General features: G+C 34.1%; 1 protein-coding gene across 1 annotated transcript in view; it reads left to right on the top strand.

Moving 5' to 3' along the window:
• Positions 1-208: 208 nt before the first annotated feature.
• Positions 209-15,306, top strand: part of LOC149797858 (uncharacterized) — a 338,244-nt gene continuing 323,146 nt past the window's right edge. Inside the window, exon 1 of the mRNA XM_089960811.1 lies at positions 209-526. The gene's annotated coding sequence lies outside the window, so the exon portion shown is untranslated. The remainder of the gene's footprint in view (positions 527-15,306) is intronic.

Genomic DNA, 15,306 nt, shown 5'->3' with positions numbered 1-15,306 from the left:
CTTCAGAAAGCTGTCTGTACAGTGAGGAAAAGTTAGGATTAAGAGCTGTCACTGGAATTGCATGTTACAGTTTGGCACTGGGTCTAATACAGGGAGCAATACAGTACATGACTTAGCTACACTCCTTGTGTTAGCAAGTGTATGGCCAACAAAATTTGTTGCCTGTTGAATGTAGTGTTGAGCAGTGACTCTTGAGAAGTCTGCTGCATTTAATATTAGCATTGGAAGAATTATTCAAGATCCCTCAGATCCCAGTTGATTACTGTTTAGACAGAGACACTGCTGCATTTTAAACCAACAAAGAGCAAATACTTGCCAGTATCTCTATATATTTTAGTCTGCTTGTGAGAATTTACAAGAATGACTGTGATTTAACAATAGTCTGGCAAATGAATGGTTCTCAGTTCTTGTTCAAAGATTTTATTTCATTGATTTTATGGGTGCTACCAGCAAGTACATAACAAGTGCAGTTGCAGATGTCTGGATTATAATGAAATGAACCACTGATACTTTAGCTGTTTAACAGGTAATTAAGATATATCTGTTTTCATTTCTTCCTTCTTTTCTTATCTTTTTTACCAGGGGATGTGCATTGCTTCTTTGGTTAGAGTGCTGGCTTGGCAGTGGGTGGGCTGTGGGTTTGAATTCTACCCAGGTCAGCTGTCATTGTGTTTTTGGGCAATGCATTATATTCTACTGTCTCAGCACTAATAATATTTACTGTGCTGATCTACTGTTAAATACCAGCCATCCAACCAACAGATTTTTCATTATTTCTTTTTTTTTTGCTTGTGTGAAATCTTCATGCTTGTATTACATTTCACACTACAAGAAAACATGTCACCTCTGGGTTGTCAGCAGGAATGAGTATATATTAATTTTTATGCAAGCCTAATACAGAAGGTATTATTATCACACTCAGTGTCTGTTATCTTTCTGAAGTGTGTGTGGGAGAGCTCTCTTGTTTCTTAATGTGCTGAATCTTTTTTCTTTCTCTATTTTAATGTTTTTATTCTCAGTTTTGGAGCTGTTTTCATTTTGTCACCAGTATCACAATCAGCTGCCTGTTGCTTCATAAAGTGAGTGATGCTGTATTGTTTGTAACATTAGTATATTGTTTAAAAAAGACTCAAGTGTTAAGATAATTATATGCATAACATTATTTATCATTTTCCTACGTACCTCAAGTGTGGATAATTTTAATGAGGAGTATAGCTCACAGTAGTACGAAAGTACAGTATTTTTCTTCAGGCTGAGGCATGGGGTCTGACAAAATTGGGGAGTACATTATTTTTCACCCATCTGCGAGGCATGAGGTCTGACAAAATTAGCACAGTATTTTTCACCCATCTATGAGGCAAAAGGTCTGGCAAAATTAGAGTACAATACCTTTTCCCATCAATGTGGCATATAGTCTGACAAAATGTACAGTATTTTTTATCAGTCTATGAGGCATGATGTTTGATGCAATTACAGAGATTACAGTAGTTTTCACCAGCCTGAGAGGTTCAAAATCTAACAAAATTATATATAGTACAGTATTTTTTACCTATCTGTGAGTCAAGATGTCTGACAAAATTACAGCTAGTATAGTATTTTTAATTGGTCTAGGAGGTCTGACATATTCTTATAGATTTTAACCATGTGACTATTCCAGTGCTATAATCTATAGGAAGGGCATAGCATTGTCGATGTCACATATCATGTCTTGTCCTGTCACATCATGTTCCACCCATCAAAAAATGTTATTTCTATTAATTAGTTTTGGAATCACTGCATGGACTGAAGCCAAATTTAGTAAAGTTTCATTACCAAGACCAACATCAAGTTACATTTTCATCATTTTGCAACAAAATTTAAAAGATGGCATGAGTTTGACCTTTGAACTTTTCACTAATATGAATTATATTGGTGGGGCAATCTGTGTTATATCTCATTCATTCATTTGCAGTGATTTGAAATGGAAACAAATTGTTGGTCTAGTTAACACATTAACTCCTGGAGGTTTTTGTCATTTTCGTCTAAAATTCGAGGAGAAAACACATTTTGAAAGCTATTTCTGAATACATCCAAAAACACCAACTTCCAGGTGATCTTGCAATAACATACTGCTTAGTTGTGTTAGAAACATCATTTTTCATTGGCTATTTGGCTCACGCAAGAGCAGAAGGGTGCAAGTTGGAGTTCTTTTTTTTTTTTTGCTTAAGGGACCCATTATTTTCATATCGAGACCACTCTTTATTCCAAATGCCCATCTTATCCTACTTTTTACAAAGGTTCATCTGTCTGTTTATAATTCATACTGGTTTGCCTTAGATCTGAGACCAAAAAGTCTCAAATCCAGATACAAAATTGGATTCCAACCATGGGCGAATTTTGGGTAGAAAAAAATCGGGTCCAAAAAATGAGGTTTTTACCTCTGTATTTTGTAGTGCATCTAGAAATTCCAGATTATTTGGTATCATTGTAGAGCTACATCTGTCTACCTTTCTATAATACCACCCACTTAAGTGTATCATACATGACCTTGACGCTACAGAGCTTGACATTAGGCTACTACCTCCTACCACTTTCACTCGTCACCAGGGGTTAATGTGTTAACAAGGAATCACTAAATTTGTAATTTATGTGCATTATCAATGCACAAGTGATTAAATATGCAAGGAATATTCAAATTTGGTGACGTCATCAAAATGCACTCATTAACATGTTAACCCCTGGAGGTTTTTGTCATTTTCTTCTGAAATTCGAGTAGAAAACACATTTTGAAAGCTATTTCTGAATACATCCAAAAACACCAACTTCCAGGTGATCTTGCAATAACATACTGCCTAGTTGTGTTAGAAACATAGTTTTTCATTGGCTATTTGGCTCGTGCATGAGCAGAAGGGTGCAAGTTGGAGTTCTTTGTGTTTTTTTGTTTTCTTTTTTGCTTAACAGACCCATTATTTTCATATCAAGACCACTCTTTATTCCAAATGCCCATCTTAGCCTACTTTTTGCAAAGGTTCATCTGTCTTTTTGCAGTTCATACCAGTCTGCCTTAGATCTGAGACTAAAAAGTCTAAAATCTAGACACAAAATTTTGGGTAGAAAAAAATCGGGTCCAAAAAATGAGGTTTTTCCCCTCTGTATTTTGTAGTGCAACTAGAAATTCCAGATTATTTGGTATCATTGTAGAGCTACATCTGTCTACCTTTCTATAATACCACACACTTTAGTCTTACATGACCTTGGTGCTACAGATCTCAGCAGTAGGCTACTACTTCTTGCCACTTTAACTTGTCACAAGGGGTTAATGTGTTAACTTCAACAGACTTATTAAGTTAACATATCAAGTGGTATATAGAACGTGATCCCCCCAAAACACATCCCTGGGATTGTTCCTCACCCTGTAAGCTACCATATGTAATGCTGTGGTGTGTCTGATATAATTCTGAGACTATCATGAATACAGTAAGGCAGAAGTGTACAACATATGACCCACTGACACATTTTGTGTGGTCTCTGTCCTCACTTCATGTGTATTTAAACTTTAATTATAGACACAAATCTTTTGCAGTTTGGCATGTTTACCATATATACTCACTTATAAATCCATACCAGCTGCAAATAGCACAGACCTAGATCTGCCATATCGTAATGCACCAGCAGATCTGAGTTGGTGCAGTTTGTTATGAATAATTAGTAAAACAAATAAGATAGACCCTGATCTGTGGGTGCATTATGCTACAGCAGAGCAGAATATTTGTTTGCAGTTTACTCGACTTATAAGCAAATATATATGGTACTTCCAATCAAGGTTGATTCCTGTCTGCTTAAATGTCTGAGTTGTGCACCACTGATGGATCATGTGTCCAAATGTTTAATTGTATAAATTCTTTGTTTTCCATCTCTCCAGTTTTTGTATCCAAACAATAATTTTAGTTCCAGACCAGATACTGTGACAAAACTATACGGAAGTATTGCACTTGGGTTGAGACAGAAACCTATTGATTTTGGAGTCAAAATGTCAAAGATCAAGGTAACAGTGCTGCAAAGAAGGAAAATGATTTTCACACAGTTATTTTACTTCAAAACCACCTACCTTAAGTAAATTTTGTTGATAGATCGAGGGCATTTTGGGTTACGGAAATAAACTTAATCATCTTGGACAAACTTGGTGGATAGACTTGTGTATAGGGTAATAAAAAACTAATGTGTTTTGATTCAAATTACCAAAGGTCAAGGCTACTACAAAACAAAAATGTGGTTTCCAAGCAGTAACTTTAGCTTCAAAGCATTAACCTTGACTAGACTTAATGAATGACTTGTACTTGAGATAAGAAACAATCCCATTGATTTTGACCAGACTTAATGGATGACTTGTACTTGAGGTAAGAAACAATCCCACGGATTTTGAGGTGAAAATGCTGAAGTTCAATGTTACTGTGACTTGAGGAAGAAAAATTGTTTCAGTAACTTGACTTGTAGACAATGTTCCTTTAGCTAATTTGGTGGATGTCCTGCACATAGGGTATGAAAGACACCTGTGGGTTTGGGGATCAAAAGGACAAGGTCACTGTAAGTCAAGAACAAAACAATCAGAAAAAGGAAAATGGTTTCAAGACAACAAATATAGTTTCAGCTATGGAGCAAGAAAGAAACCTATTGATTTTGAGTTCTAAAGGTCAAAGATGCATGAAAGGCAAACAAAGAAAAAGTTTCTATAAAATATAGTGCAATTCACATAATGATACCAAACACTCCATGTCAGGATGGACATAAGTTAGATGCTGGGCTACACAGCTTAAAGCTTAAGGTGAAAATGACCCAGATAAAAACATATTGTATTCTACTCTGTCCTTTTTTCTTTAGATAATTCATAATAGGTTTGTTTTTTGGAGAGATCTGTTGCATGCAAGATTAAAAAAGTAAAGGTCATGGTCAATTATTGATTTAGTAGATGTTTTCCAGAATTGTTTGTGTCCAGTTAGTGCAAACATAACCTATTCAACATGAAATGGTCATATATATGTAGACTGCATTTCATTCGTTTTCAATATGCTAATGTTGTTTTATAAAGGATTGTTTTCTAATTCATAATTTATTCTTTATACCTTTTGCAGAATTTTAATATTGTTACTTCTATGTTATTTTCTGTTATTATACATTTAAATGGTACCATATAGCCAGTAGTGGGATAATATGCCTTTGAACTACACACACACACACACACACACACACACACACACACACACACACATCAGAGATAAACAATTTCAGCATAATTTATAAACTAGCTAAAATAATCAACAGAATGTGCAAATTTAATACTAAGTAATTAAGCCCAACCTTTGATTATTTCATGTAGTTGTTATTTTTATGAACATCACTCAGTCTTTTCCAGTCTGCTTAGAGCTATGAAAATGTGATGCATAGACTAATGGTTATCTCCACATGTGAGAAAATGTTACACTGTATATCAGGTATAGTTAATGAACCAGGATAAAATATTAGATATTGCTTTGATGAATATGGTGTTTAATGCCTGACTGGCACATAAAGCAATCACTGCATTCAATTTCCTGATATGCAATGTTGTAATATAACCAGTCTCAATTTAAAGGTGTACACAAAAGCATGGTAAACAACAGTTTTGGTTCTCTTTAACACAGGCAAAGAACCCCAAGTACATTCATAAAAGCAACATGCACTTTTATTTTCCAAGCCAGTTTACCATCATCCCAGGATGTATCCAGGAAGAACAGACATGGCTAAAATGCCATTTAAACTATACATACATACATACACACATGCATACATACATACATACATGCATACATGCATGCAAATATGTAAAACCAACAAAACGGGACGTGATTTTTACCATCAAAATGGAGACATCTTTATTTTAACAAATTTCAGTTAATAAAGATCAGCTTTACTATGCATTTGATATATACGTGTCTTTTATAATTGATTTGTGGTTAATTTCTAAGAAACAATGTACCAGAATTTTTACCATCAGAACAGGGACACACAAATATACACAGAGTGTCAGAAATTATACTGTCAAATCGTTGACATTCCATAAGAATGTATTTTGATTCTAATTGAGTATCAATTTCATCAAAGTACTGCAGTAATCTCATCTGACGCACATAGTTCTCTTCCATATTAACAAACTAAATTGAAATATTATGTTGAATGTTTACATTATGTTTGATGTATATGTAAGTAAAAATGTACATCAGGAGTTTTAAGAAACTGAATCGCCAGAGTTATGTGAATATAAAGAGAATGTGTTTCTTATTTGAAATGAAATAATCAAAGATCTGCATGCCTATCTTCAGTTAAGAGAATTTTATGGCAATTATACACTTTAGAATTTAAAGATACTAAAATAAATCATTTGTTACTAAACTTGGAGTATCCAAGGTGTGTCTGTAGTAGAGTTTGTATGGTACATTCTAGAGGGATGAATGTACATTTTAAACAAGCAACCAAATGATGCTAGTACAGTCCTGAAAATATCTTGTAGTAGTGTTAAGGGGATAGTTTGAATTTGTTCTGTTAAATTCCTTAAAATTGATCTTACATTACTTACCAACACTAATATAATTTCCTCTAGTTATGATATATATATATATATATATATATATATATATATATATACGAGAAATAAAAGAGATTTTGAAAAATGTATAATGATCATAGAATAAAATAATAATCAGTGAAAATATAAATTATGTCTATGTTTATTAATACATTAAAAAAAAATGTGAAGAATAATTAAGTAGGATTTTAATCTTTAATTTGGGGATAAGTGTATCACAAATGTACAAGAAGAAAAATTCCTTTGATTGTCAGTTGCCTTAAGATGGGATAAAGCATGCAGACCAGGTGACAGCATTGTATGGCATGTGTGCCAAAATTGGCACTCCAGACCATTTGGAAAGGCATTTATATTGTATATATCAAAAATGATAATTAAATTAAAGGGACAAATATGACTTGGTATGCAGGAGACCCTGAATTTGCTTAGTTCTCAGTTTTGTCCTCTTTCATTATTATTATTAGTGTTTAGGAAGTTACGCTAACTGTTGAATTATAAAAAAAATACAGGTTGTAGGGGTCACTTTTATACCAAAACATTTTGTAAGCATTCTTGCAAAAGCAAAGATATAATGCAACATAATCTGGATAGCCTACTTAACTGGCTGGCTGGGCAGATCAGAGGTAATTTATCTAGACAATATATTCACATTAAAATGATTATTTGTATTAGTGTACAAAGTACCTTGACAGAGTGAAAATATAATGTTTATTTAATGTTAAAATTGTGATTAAAATCAGTCATGTATTCTGATGTGTGATTGGTAAGCTTGTTAACACATTAGATGCTTCATTTCTACACAGACTTTGAGATAAAGGCTTCAATCATGATCATAGATTAGTTTGATGACATCAATGCATATTATTGATCTTATCTTGTATCTGAGTGGCTGACCTCATTACCAATTTCAAGATCATATTTCTGATCAGATTTTGATTAATCTGATGGTATCTAAGCGAATTTCATTAAGCTCTTGGACAAATTTGATAATGAGATCTAGACAGTATCATACTAGATGATTTGTCATCAGGTTATCTTAGCCTTTATCTCCTTGAAGGCTTGATATTTTAACAGAATTAGATAAAAACTGATATATTTCCTTATGTAATTACTATCTAGCACGAGTTTGATGAGCACCATCCATACATATTATGGAGGTGATTATGCATCCGATTGGCTGAGCTTGGTTGTGTTCTTCAGATATAATTTTTATCAGACTTCATACATTATGCTGATACCATCTATATCTGAGACAAGTTTGATAATGAATGAGATATATGCATAGGTGATTTGTCATCAGATTGGCTGAGGTTGTTTCCATGATAGATTTCTGATTAGATTTTGATTTGCACATAAACTTGGGCTACTATAAGACCTTGTATTAGTAGCAACATCCAGGTATTCTTGCCACTAAATTGCCGAGTTTGACACCACTAAATTGAAAGAGATTATAACAGTTTTTATCATCAATATCATGGACAAGTTTGATGATGAGCATAATTCTGCATATTCAAGAAGTGACCGTGCATCTGTTTGGTTGGAATTGTTGTAATTCAGATCTCAAATGCTGAATATATATTTGTTCAAGTTTGTATATCAGCTCTGATGTCATTAAGGTCTCATACTATTTTCATTATTAGATAGAACTATATGTATTAATTAAGCATTATCTAGCATATTTTGTGCTACCATTCTGGCATCTGTATTTCTGATAAAATTTGGATCCAACTTGGCTATCAGCCTGCATCATCAACATCTCAGATAAGTTGGACTGAAAATGATATCTTCCCATATAAACAAGGCAATTTTGGCAGGTTGTAACTGGCTGAGTATGTTGTCACTCCAGAGATTGTATTTCTGATAATATTTTAATCAGACTTGGCATGTATGTATGTATGTATGTATGTATGTATGCTATGATGTATGCACACATGCATATATGTATATGTGTGTATGTATACATGTATCTTTGTATATGTGTGTCTACATACACACACACACACACATGCACACACACACACACACATATATATATATATATAATCAATGATTAAGAGTGGGAAGCTGAGAATTGGTCCAGTGGTTTGCATGCTGGACTAGCTACTCTGACTTCTTTAATGAGCTTGATGAGCATACTTCAGGCCTAGTTGGGCCTCTTGTTACAAAATATATGGTGCCTTTTCTTTGATTTCTTCTCTAAATCAGTACATAAGGTAACAGTGCTGATGCAACACTATTGGAATGAAGTCTGACGTGTATTTAAATGTGGGTTGAAGCTAGAGACCTTCCTTAATCATGATTTATAAGATAGTATTGGATGCTGTGCCAATCTTACTCTTGGTAATTAGTTAATTAAGCAGGTAGGTTATCAAATATGTTGCTATATCATTGACAATGATTTGATTTTCACTGCAGTAAAATTGAACTGAGACTACACTATCTGGTTTTCATCTTGGTAGAAATTTAATCTTTTTTTCATACTCCAAGCATGTGCTTCACATTTACTCTTTCAACTACAGTCTACTTGTGCAGCTTGAGTTCACTTAAATTGATTATTAGAATCGTCAGAATAAAATCAAAACAAAAAGGATTGTTTTCACTATGTTATTTTTAAATTGCATTTTAAAGTGGAATCTTAAAAGAGTTGTACTTTTTTTTTAAATTATGAGTCTTTTAGAATTCTTAGAGAAGAATGTTGTAGGAAAATTGGATCTGATAGAAAAGGGTCTATTCTTGAACTGAAAACTTATGGGAGAAATTACCTCCTCATTGTGGGAAAAACTCTGCATTATTTTCTAAATTCATGCAGGGTGGGTTTACAAGGTAAGCAAAGGTAGGGTATGTTGATATATGTATTAATGATGGAACATATGTCCTGATGTTCATCTATGCCTATGTATGTGTTTTTCATTCCATTTCCATACAATAACTCTTGTTCTCCACCATCTACCATTACCAAACTGTGCAAGGAAGAGCTGGTCAATTCACTTGTGGCTCCAGAGGCTATAGGTTTACGGTCACAGGGGTTGAAAGAATAAACTCTTTTATCACTTGGTGCCTTTACTTGTATTTCAGATTCCTTGATTAGTTGGGGTAATAATGCCAAAGGTCAGCTCTCCTTTACATTTTGGTTTCTTCCTGGTCATCTTTGATTAAACTGTGTGCATGACTTGCATCAGAAACAGGGAAGTTATGTATTTGTTTTGAAGTTGTCAGAATTTAGGTTCACAGCTGGTAGTGAAAGAAGGAAAAACAATGTCTTAAAAAGACTGTGAAGTTCAGTATTACATTCCCTGACTGAACTTTGTAGATGACTTGCATTTGAGACAAGGAACTCTTGTTGTACTGACAAGTCTGTTTATGTCCTTGAAAGGTGGGTCTTTGTCCATTTTCAGAGTTGTGAATGAGGACCTTGTCCCCAGATGCAGAGAGGGACCCAAGGGAGAATACTTTTTTCAAGCTGTGAATGGTTATTTTATGGATTTTACATTAAATTTTTATATTATTTTCAGTGGACATTTTACAGAATTTTATCATCTTTATCTTTTGTATTTTATCTTGTAGTACTTCATGTTTGAATTTGTTCTGAAGAGTTTATCTTCCAAAAGTTTGTGTGTAAGTCACATTTACATTTTTACAGCCTACTTTTAAATAATACCATGTAGCCATTGGTGTGCTGATGTATCATTGGGAGTTAGTACATACATGCATGTTGAACCTCAAGCAGGGTGCATAACCTGGCAGTTGACCACATGCATGCATGCATTGTATGTATCTGTGATTTGCTGTGCCTTGGCACAGTAGTAGCTGTGTGGTGCAAATTGGGAGTGTGTCTAAAAATGTAAATGTGAATTATTGAGTGTGATGATTTCAACCCTGTGAGGAAAAGAACTCTTCATGTAAACTCATTAAAGCATTTGTTACACATATTTTCAATTTTTTTATTGGGGGTTGGCTATGACCCAAGTGGCAATGTGTGCTGTCTGAAAATTTCTTTATAATCTCCAAAACTGCAAACATTATAAACTTGTACCAGATAGTAAAATGATTTGCAATTAGGAATGGTAAATTGTGACCAGATACTGTCACAGATTTTCAAAGTCTCTACAAGTTCCATTTGATCTATTTTTGATTAAGTCAGAAACAAGGTCAGCAGAGTGGGTGTGTATGTTACAACAGCAGAATGAATGCTCATATGCAATGGTGTCTGCATATGGCTTGTGATATCATTTCTTCCTCCATATGCTACCCAGTATATTAAAGTCCACTTTGCATGAAACAGTGCAAACATTGGACCTTTGCTACTCACTTTGCATGAAACATACAATGCAAACTTTGGACCTGTGCTAATCTCTTCACATGAAACACACAGTCCAAACTGTGCTACTCACTTTGCATGACACATGCAATGCAAACTTGGGACCTATGCTAATTACTGCACATGAAACACACAGTCCAAACTCAGGACCTGTGCTACTCACTTTGCATGACACATGCAATGCAAACCTGGGACCTTTGCTACTCACCTTGTATGAAACACTTAATGCAAACTCTGAACCTTTTCTACTCACTTTGTATGAAACACACAATGTAAATTTGGGAGCTTTGCAACTTGCTTGCACACACTTGAACTTGGATTTCCAAGCATTGTTAAACTTGTTATAGTAATTCTTAGTTGGTGGGTTTTTTCTTTAGCTTTGCAAGGAATCACACTTTTTTGGCATTTTGACATGAATATACCAAAAGAAAAAGATAAAGTTTGCTCTTGAATATTCCTCCTAAACAATCAAAATACTTAATTAAATGTTTCTGCTGAAATAATTTTTTGGTCAGTCTCCTTTCTATCTTTCCTACACCAAAATTAAATTCCACAGACTTTTAATCAAAGATTCAAAAGCCATCAATGACCGAATTGATCAATGACCGCTTTGATATTTGTATTGCTTATAACACCCCAAAAGATTATTTTGCCCCTGGCTTTAAATGCTTCAAGTTACAACAATAGGGTTTAGAGTTTGTTTGTTATGTATGCATGTTTGCTGTTCCAGTCCCCAGTACAGTCTACCAGTCCTTCTGGCTGGTTTTTGTAGTATATGGATAGAATCCATTAAAAATAGTTTTTCCTTTCTTATTTAAAATTTAAAAAAAATTCCTTTCATTTTCAAAAGCAGTAGATTGTATTTATGAAATGGTATGTGTGGTAGATAACCTTTAAAATGGTATGTGTGGTAGATAACCTTTAAAATGGTATGTGTGGTAGATAACCTTTAAAATGGTATGTGTGGTAGATAACCTTTAAAATGGTATGTGTGGTAGATAACCTTTAAAATGGTATGTGTGGTAGATAACCTTTAAAATGGTATGTGTGGTAGATAACCTTTAAAATGGTATGTGTGGTAGATAACCTTTAAAATGGTATGTGTGGTAGATAACCTTTAAAATGGCACTTTTGTCCTATTGCTGGTAGAATCACATATATAGAATTATGGATCCCAGCTATCATGTTGTAACATGATTTCCCTGTAATTTGATTATATTGCTGCCTTGTATATCAGCAAGTTCCCAACAAATTGGAAGTTTGGTTTTCATTTGAAAAATCACCATGTGCAGTTTAACTGATGATTGTTCTAATGATCCAATTATGATATTGTAAGAAAAAGTTGAATTGCTTCTTACTGATACCAGTTCTATAAAAAGACAGAAGTAGCCTCCACTCTGTCATTACTGTATTTCATTTGCTTTAAAAGCTTTAAACCTTAAATTAAATGGTCTTCTAAATACATTGTAAAATTTCAGTAAAATTGGATTCAAAACAACAAAGTTATGTTCTAGAATTTGTAAATTGTATCATGATGCTCTACATGATCCAGCAGGAGATTGTCCTGGGCAGCATCCATTGGAACCTCTGCTATGTGATTGCAATAATTAAATTTCACTCTTTTGGCTGAGGTGTCTGTTAGAACCCTCCTGCCTAGAAAAAAAGGTAATACCTAAATCTGTTGTTCCACATACAGTTCTTGAAATTTATCTCTGCTTTGTATGATTACATAAATTTTGTTAATTATCAGACAGTTAACCAAAGGAAAGTTATTCCTTGATGAATGTAAACCTACTTACTTGGCTGTTACTAAATGTCATATTTCTACATATTAAAAAACTTCACAGCAAATCATTTTTGTGGATTTATTATTGCTGTGTTTTTATATTATTTCTTGCAAAGTTAATTTGTAGCTATCTATTTACTTAGATGCCATCCTCTTGTAAACTTCATGGGAACAGATAGATAAAAGATATAGATTTACAGTAAATGAAGGTAAAGTGTATCTTAAAATCTAATTTGCTTGGTCTAATTTTGAAATTCATCCAATAGTAAAAGACACCTGTGTCTGACTAACTATGATGTATGTCAGGGTCTTTGGGGAGGTCTTGTGAAGGATTTCCACTGCATGCATGATAAAGGTTTCAAAAATCAATAGTCCAAATCAGGATGATGGTCTTGGATTTTGATAGCATACATCTTGCTCAGATAAATTGTCTGCAGCTATCAGTCTGGTTTATCATTAGAGGAAAAAAATCTTTACAAGGGTGTAAATAAAATGCAAGGCAAAAGTTAGAGAAGGATGAAAATTTTGATTTACCATCAGAACTTGTGTCTGGACTTATATATTTTATACCCAGAAATTAGGATGGAACTTAAGTCTTATTTAAACTGACAGATCTTATGCTGCATTTTAAAACTTAAACTTCATGATATTGGAGTATTAATTCTGTTTAAACCTGAGAGATAAGCTTTGGTAAGATTCAAGAATTTGAGTCAATGAAGGACTTAGTCATTCCAGGCTTAATGCTTCAAGTCAGTTACAGTACATTTATTTATAAAATATTAATTTGTATGAAATACAGTGACCATTAGCAAAGAAAGTAATGCACAGTGACCCATTTGCAAAAAAGGTAGTGCACAGTGAGCCATTTTCAAAGAAAAGTGCACAGTGACCCATTTGCAAAGTTGTTGTTGTTGTAGTAGGGTTTAACACCATTTTTCAGCACACGATAGGCTATACATGGCGGCCAGTATTAATGGTGGAGGAAGAACCCGGGAAAACCCCGGAAAGAACCACCGACCCACAAGAAGCTACTGGCAAGCATTCTCACATACCCACATTGGCTGAATCCAAGACTCGAACCCACACAGACAGGTGCGATGGCAGTGATCCATAATGGAGAGCGCATTAGACCACTTGGCCACTTGGGGCCCCCCATTTGCAAAGAAAGAAGACATATTATTGCAAGCTATGGCTACAAATATGCTGTGCTGTTATTGCGGAAGTTTGTTAGGGTTTGCAACAATGGGGAACACCTGGATCTGACTTGTATTTTGTTTTATTATATAAGGTTTATGTTGTTCACTTGAAAAAGTATATTGAAGTAGATTAGACAGCACAGACCTGAAAAATATTGTGACTGAGTGACGTAAAGTCTAACAATCTCGTGACTTGCTGATCACACGTTGTTGAAAGACATAGTTGCAAAAGAAACTAAACTGCTAAAGTGTCACGAAGAACCAGTATGAGCAGTCATGACAGGTAGAGTCTTGCAGACTAATCCAGATACCAATCTAGATAGTGTCAGATGCACTTTGAAACAAAGCTAACTGCTCTGTAGTAATTATCTCTGATAGATGTTTTCACATAGGCGAAGTCAAGTCTGAATCAAGATAAATCGCTGATTTGAAACCTTTTTATCACCAGCTTATCTATTTTCTCATTATCCATGACCATTGAGAATATTGTCAGTTACGGCCTACTCAAGGTTTCATTAAACTTCTCCAAATTTATCCTCAGATTTTAATAAACTATATTGCTTATGATGCTTCAGGCATCATTATTTTTGTCGGAAGTAGATCCAGTGCAATGAATGCAGAATCACTTATAAAATTTAACCCATGGAATCCTTTTTAAATCTTGAAAAGAACCCATAATGAATGGGTTCATCTTATGCCAAAGGTCAAAGGTCCCTTCCAATGAGAATACCACTGTAAAGAAGCTTAGATACTGGATTGATCATGTAACCTGGAACTTTAAATAGATTGGCCGAATTACCAGTAGGTTACATCCCAGAGCTGGCAGGGAAAGGGGGACATAATCACACTTTTAAATTTCCTTAAATGAGCCATTTATTTTTATGACTGTATTTCAATCCCAAATGTCTGCTGAATGCTCTGTGAAATAAATCATTTTTATTATTTGAAAGCAATAAGAATCATATTCAGACATCTCAATTGGAGGAATTAATTGTATAATGTTAAGTGATACTAGGGCCTGGTGTGTTCGGTTATATCAATTTTCAAAATATGGGACAATATGATACAGGAAATGTATTGTACCAGTACCTTTGAGCTAAAACATGGCTGTGAAGTTCTTGATTTTGTGTGTTGTTTTAATGATTATGTATTGGAAACTGCCAGATTTTGGTGATCTGGAATCTTATAAAAAAAATTGAAATAAAGAATTTTAGTGCTGATGTCAAGCATATTAAAAACAGGGTCAGAGGTTTGGCATGTAGCAATTGAAGGACATAGTTCCAAAATTAAAGAACATTACAACTGCTCTGTATAGCACAACTTGCTACTTAATCTCTTAAATCAAGGAAATCTTGTCCAATTTTTTGTTATATTGGCAGTCTGTGATTACTGTTAGTACATTCACAGT

This window comes from Sinohyriopsis cumingii, chromosome 6 (genome assembly GCF_028554795.1).
Source record: "Sinohyriopsis cumingii isolate HCF-2022 chromosome 6, ASM2855479v2, whole genome shotgun sequence".
In the NCBI taxonomy this organism is placed as follows: domain Eukaryota; kingdom Metazoa; phylum Mollusca; class Bivalvia; order Unionida; family Unionidae; genus Sinohyriopsis; species Sinohyriopsis cumingii.
This window is presented reverse-complemented; position numbering and strand designations above follow the sequence as displayed.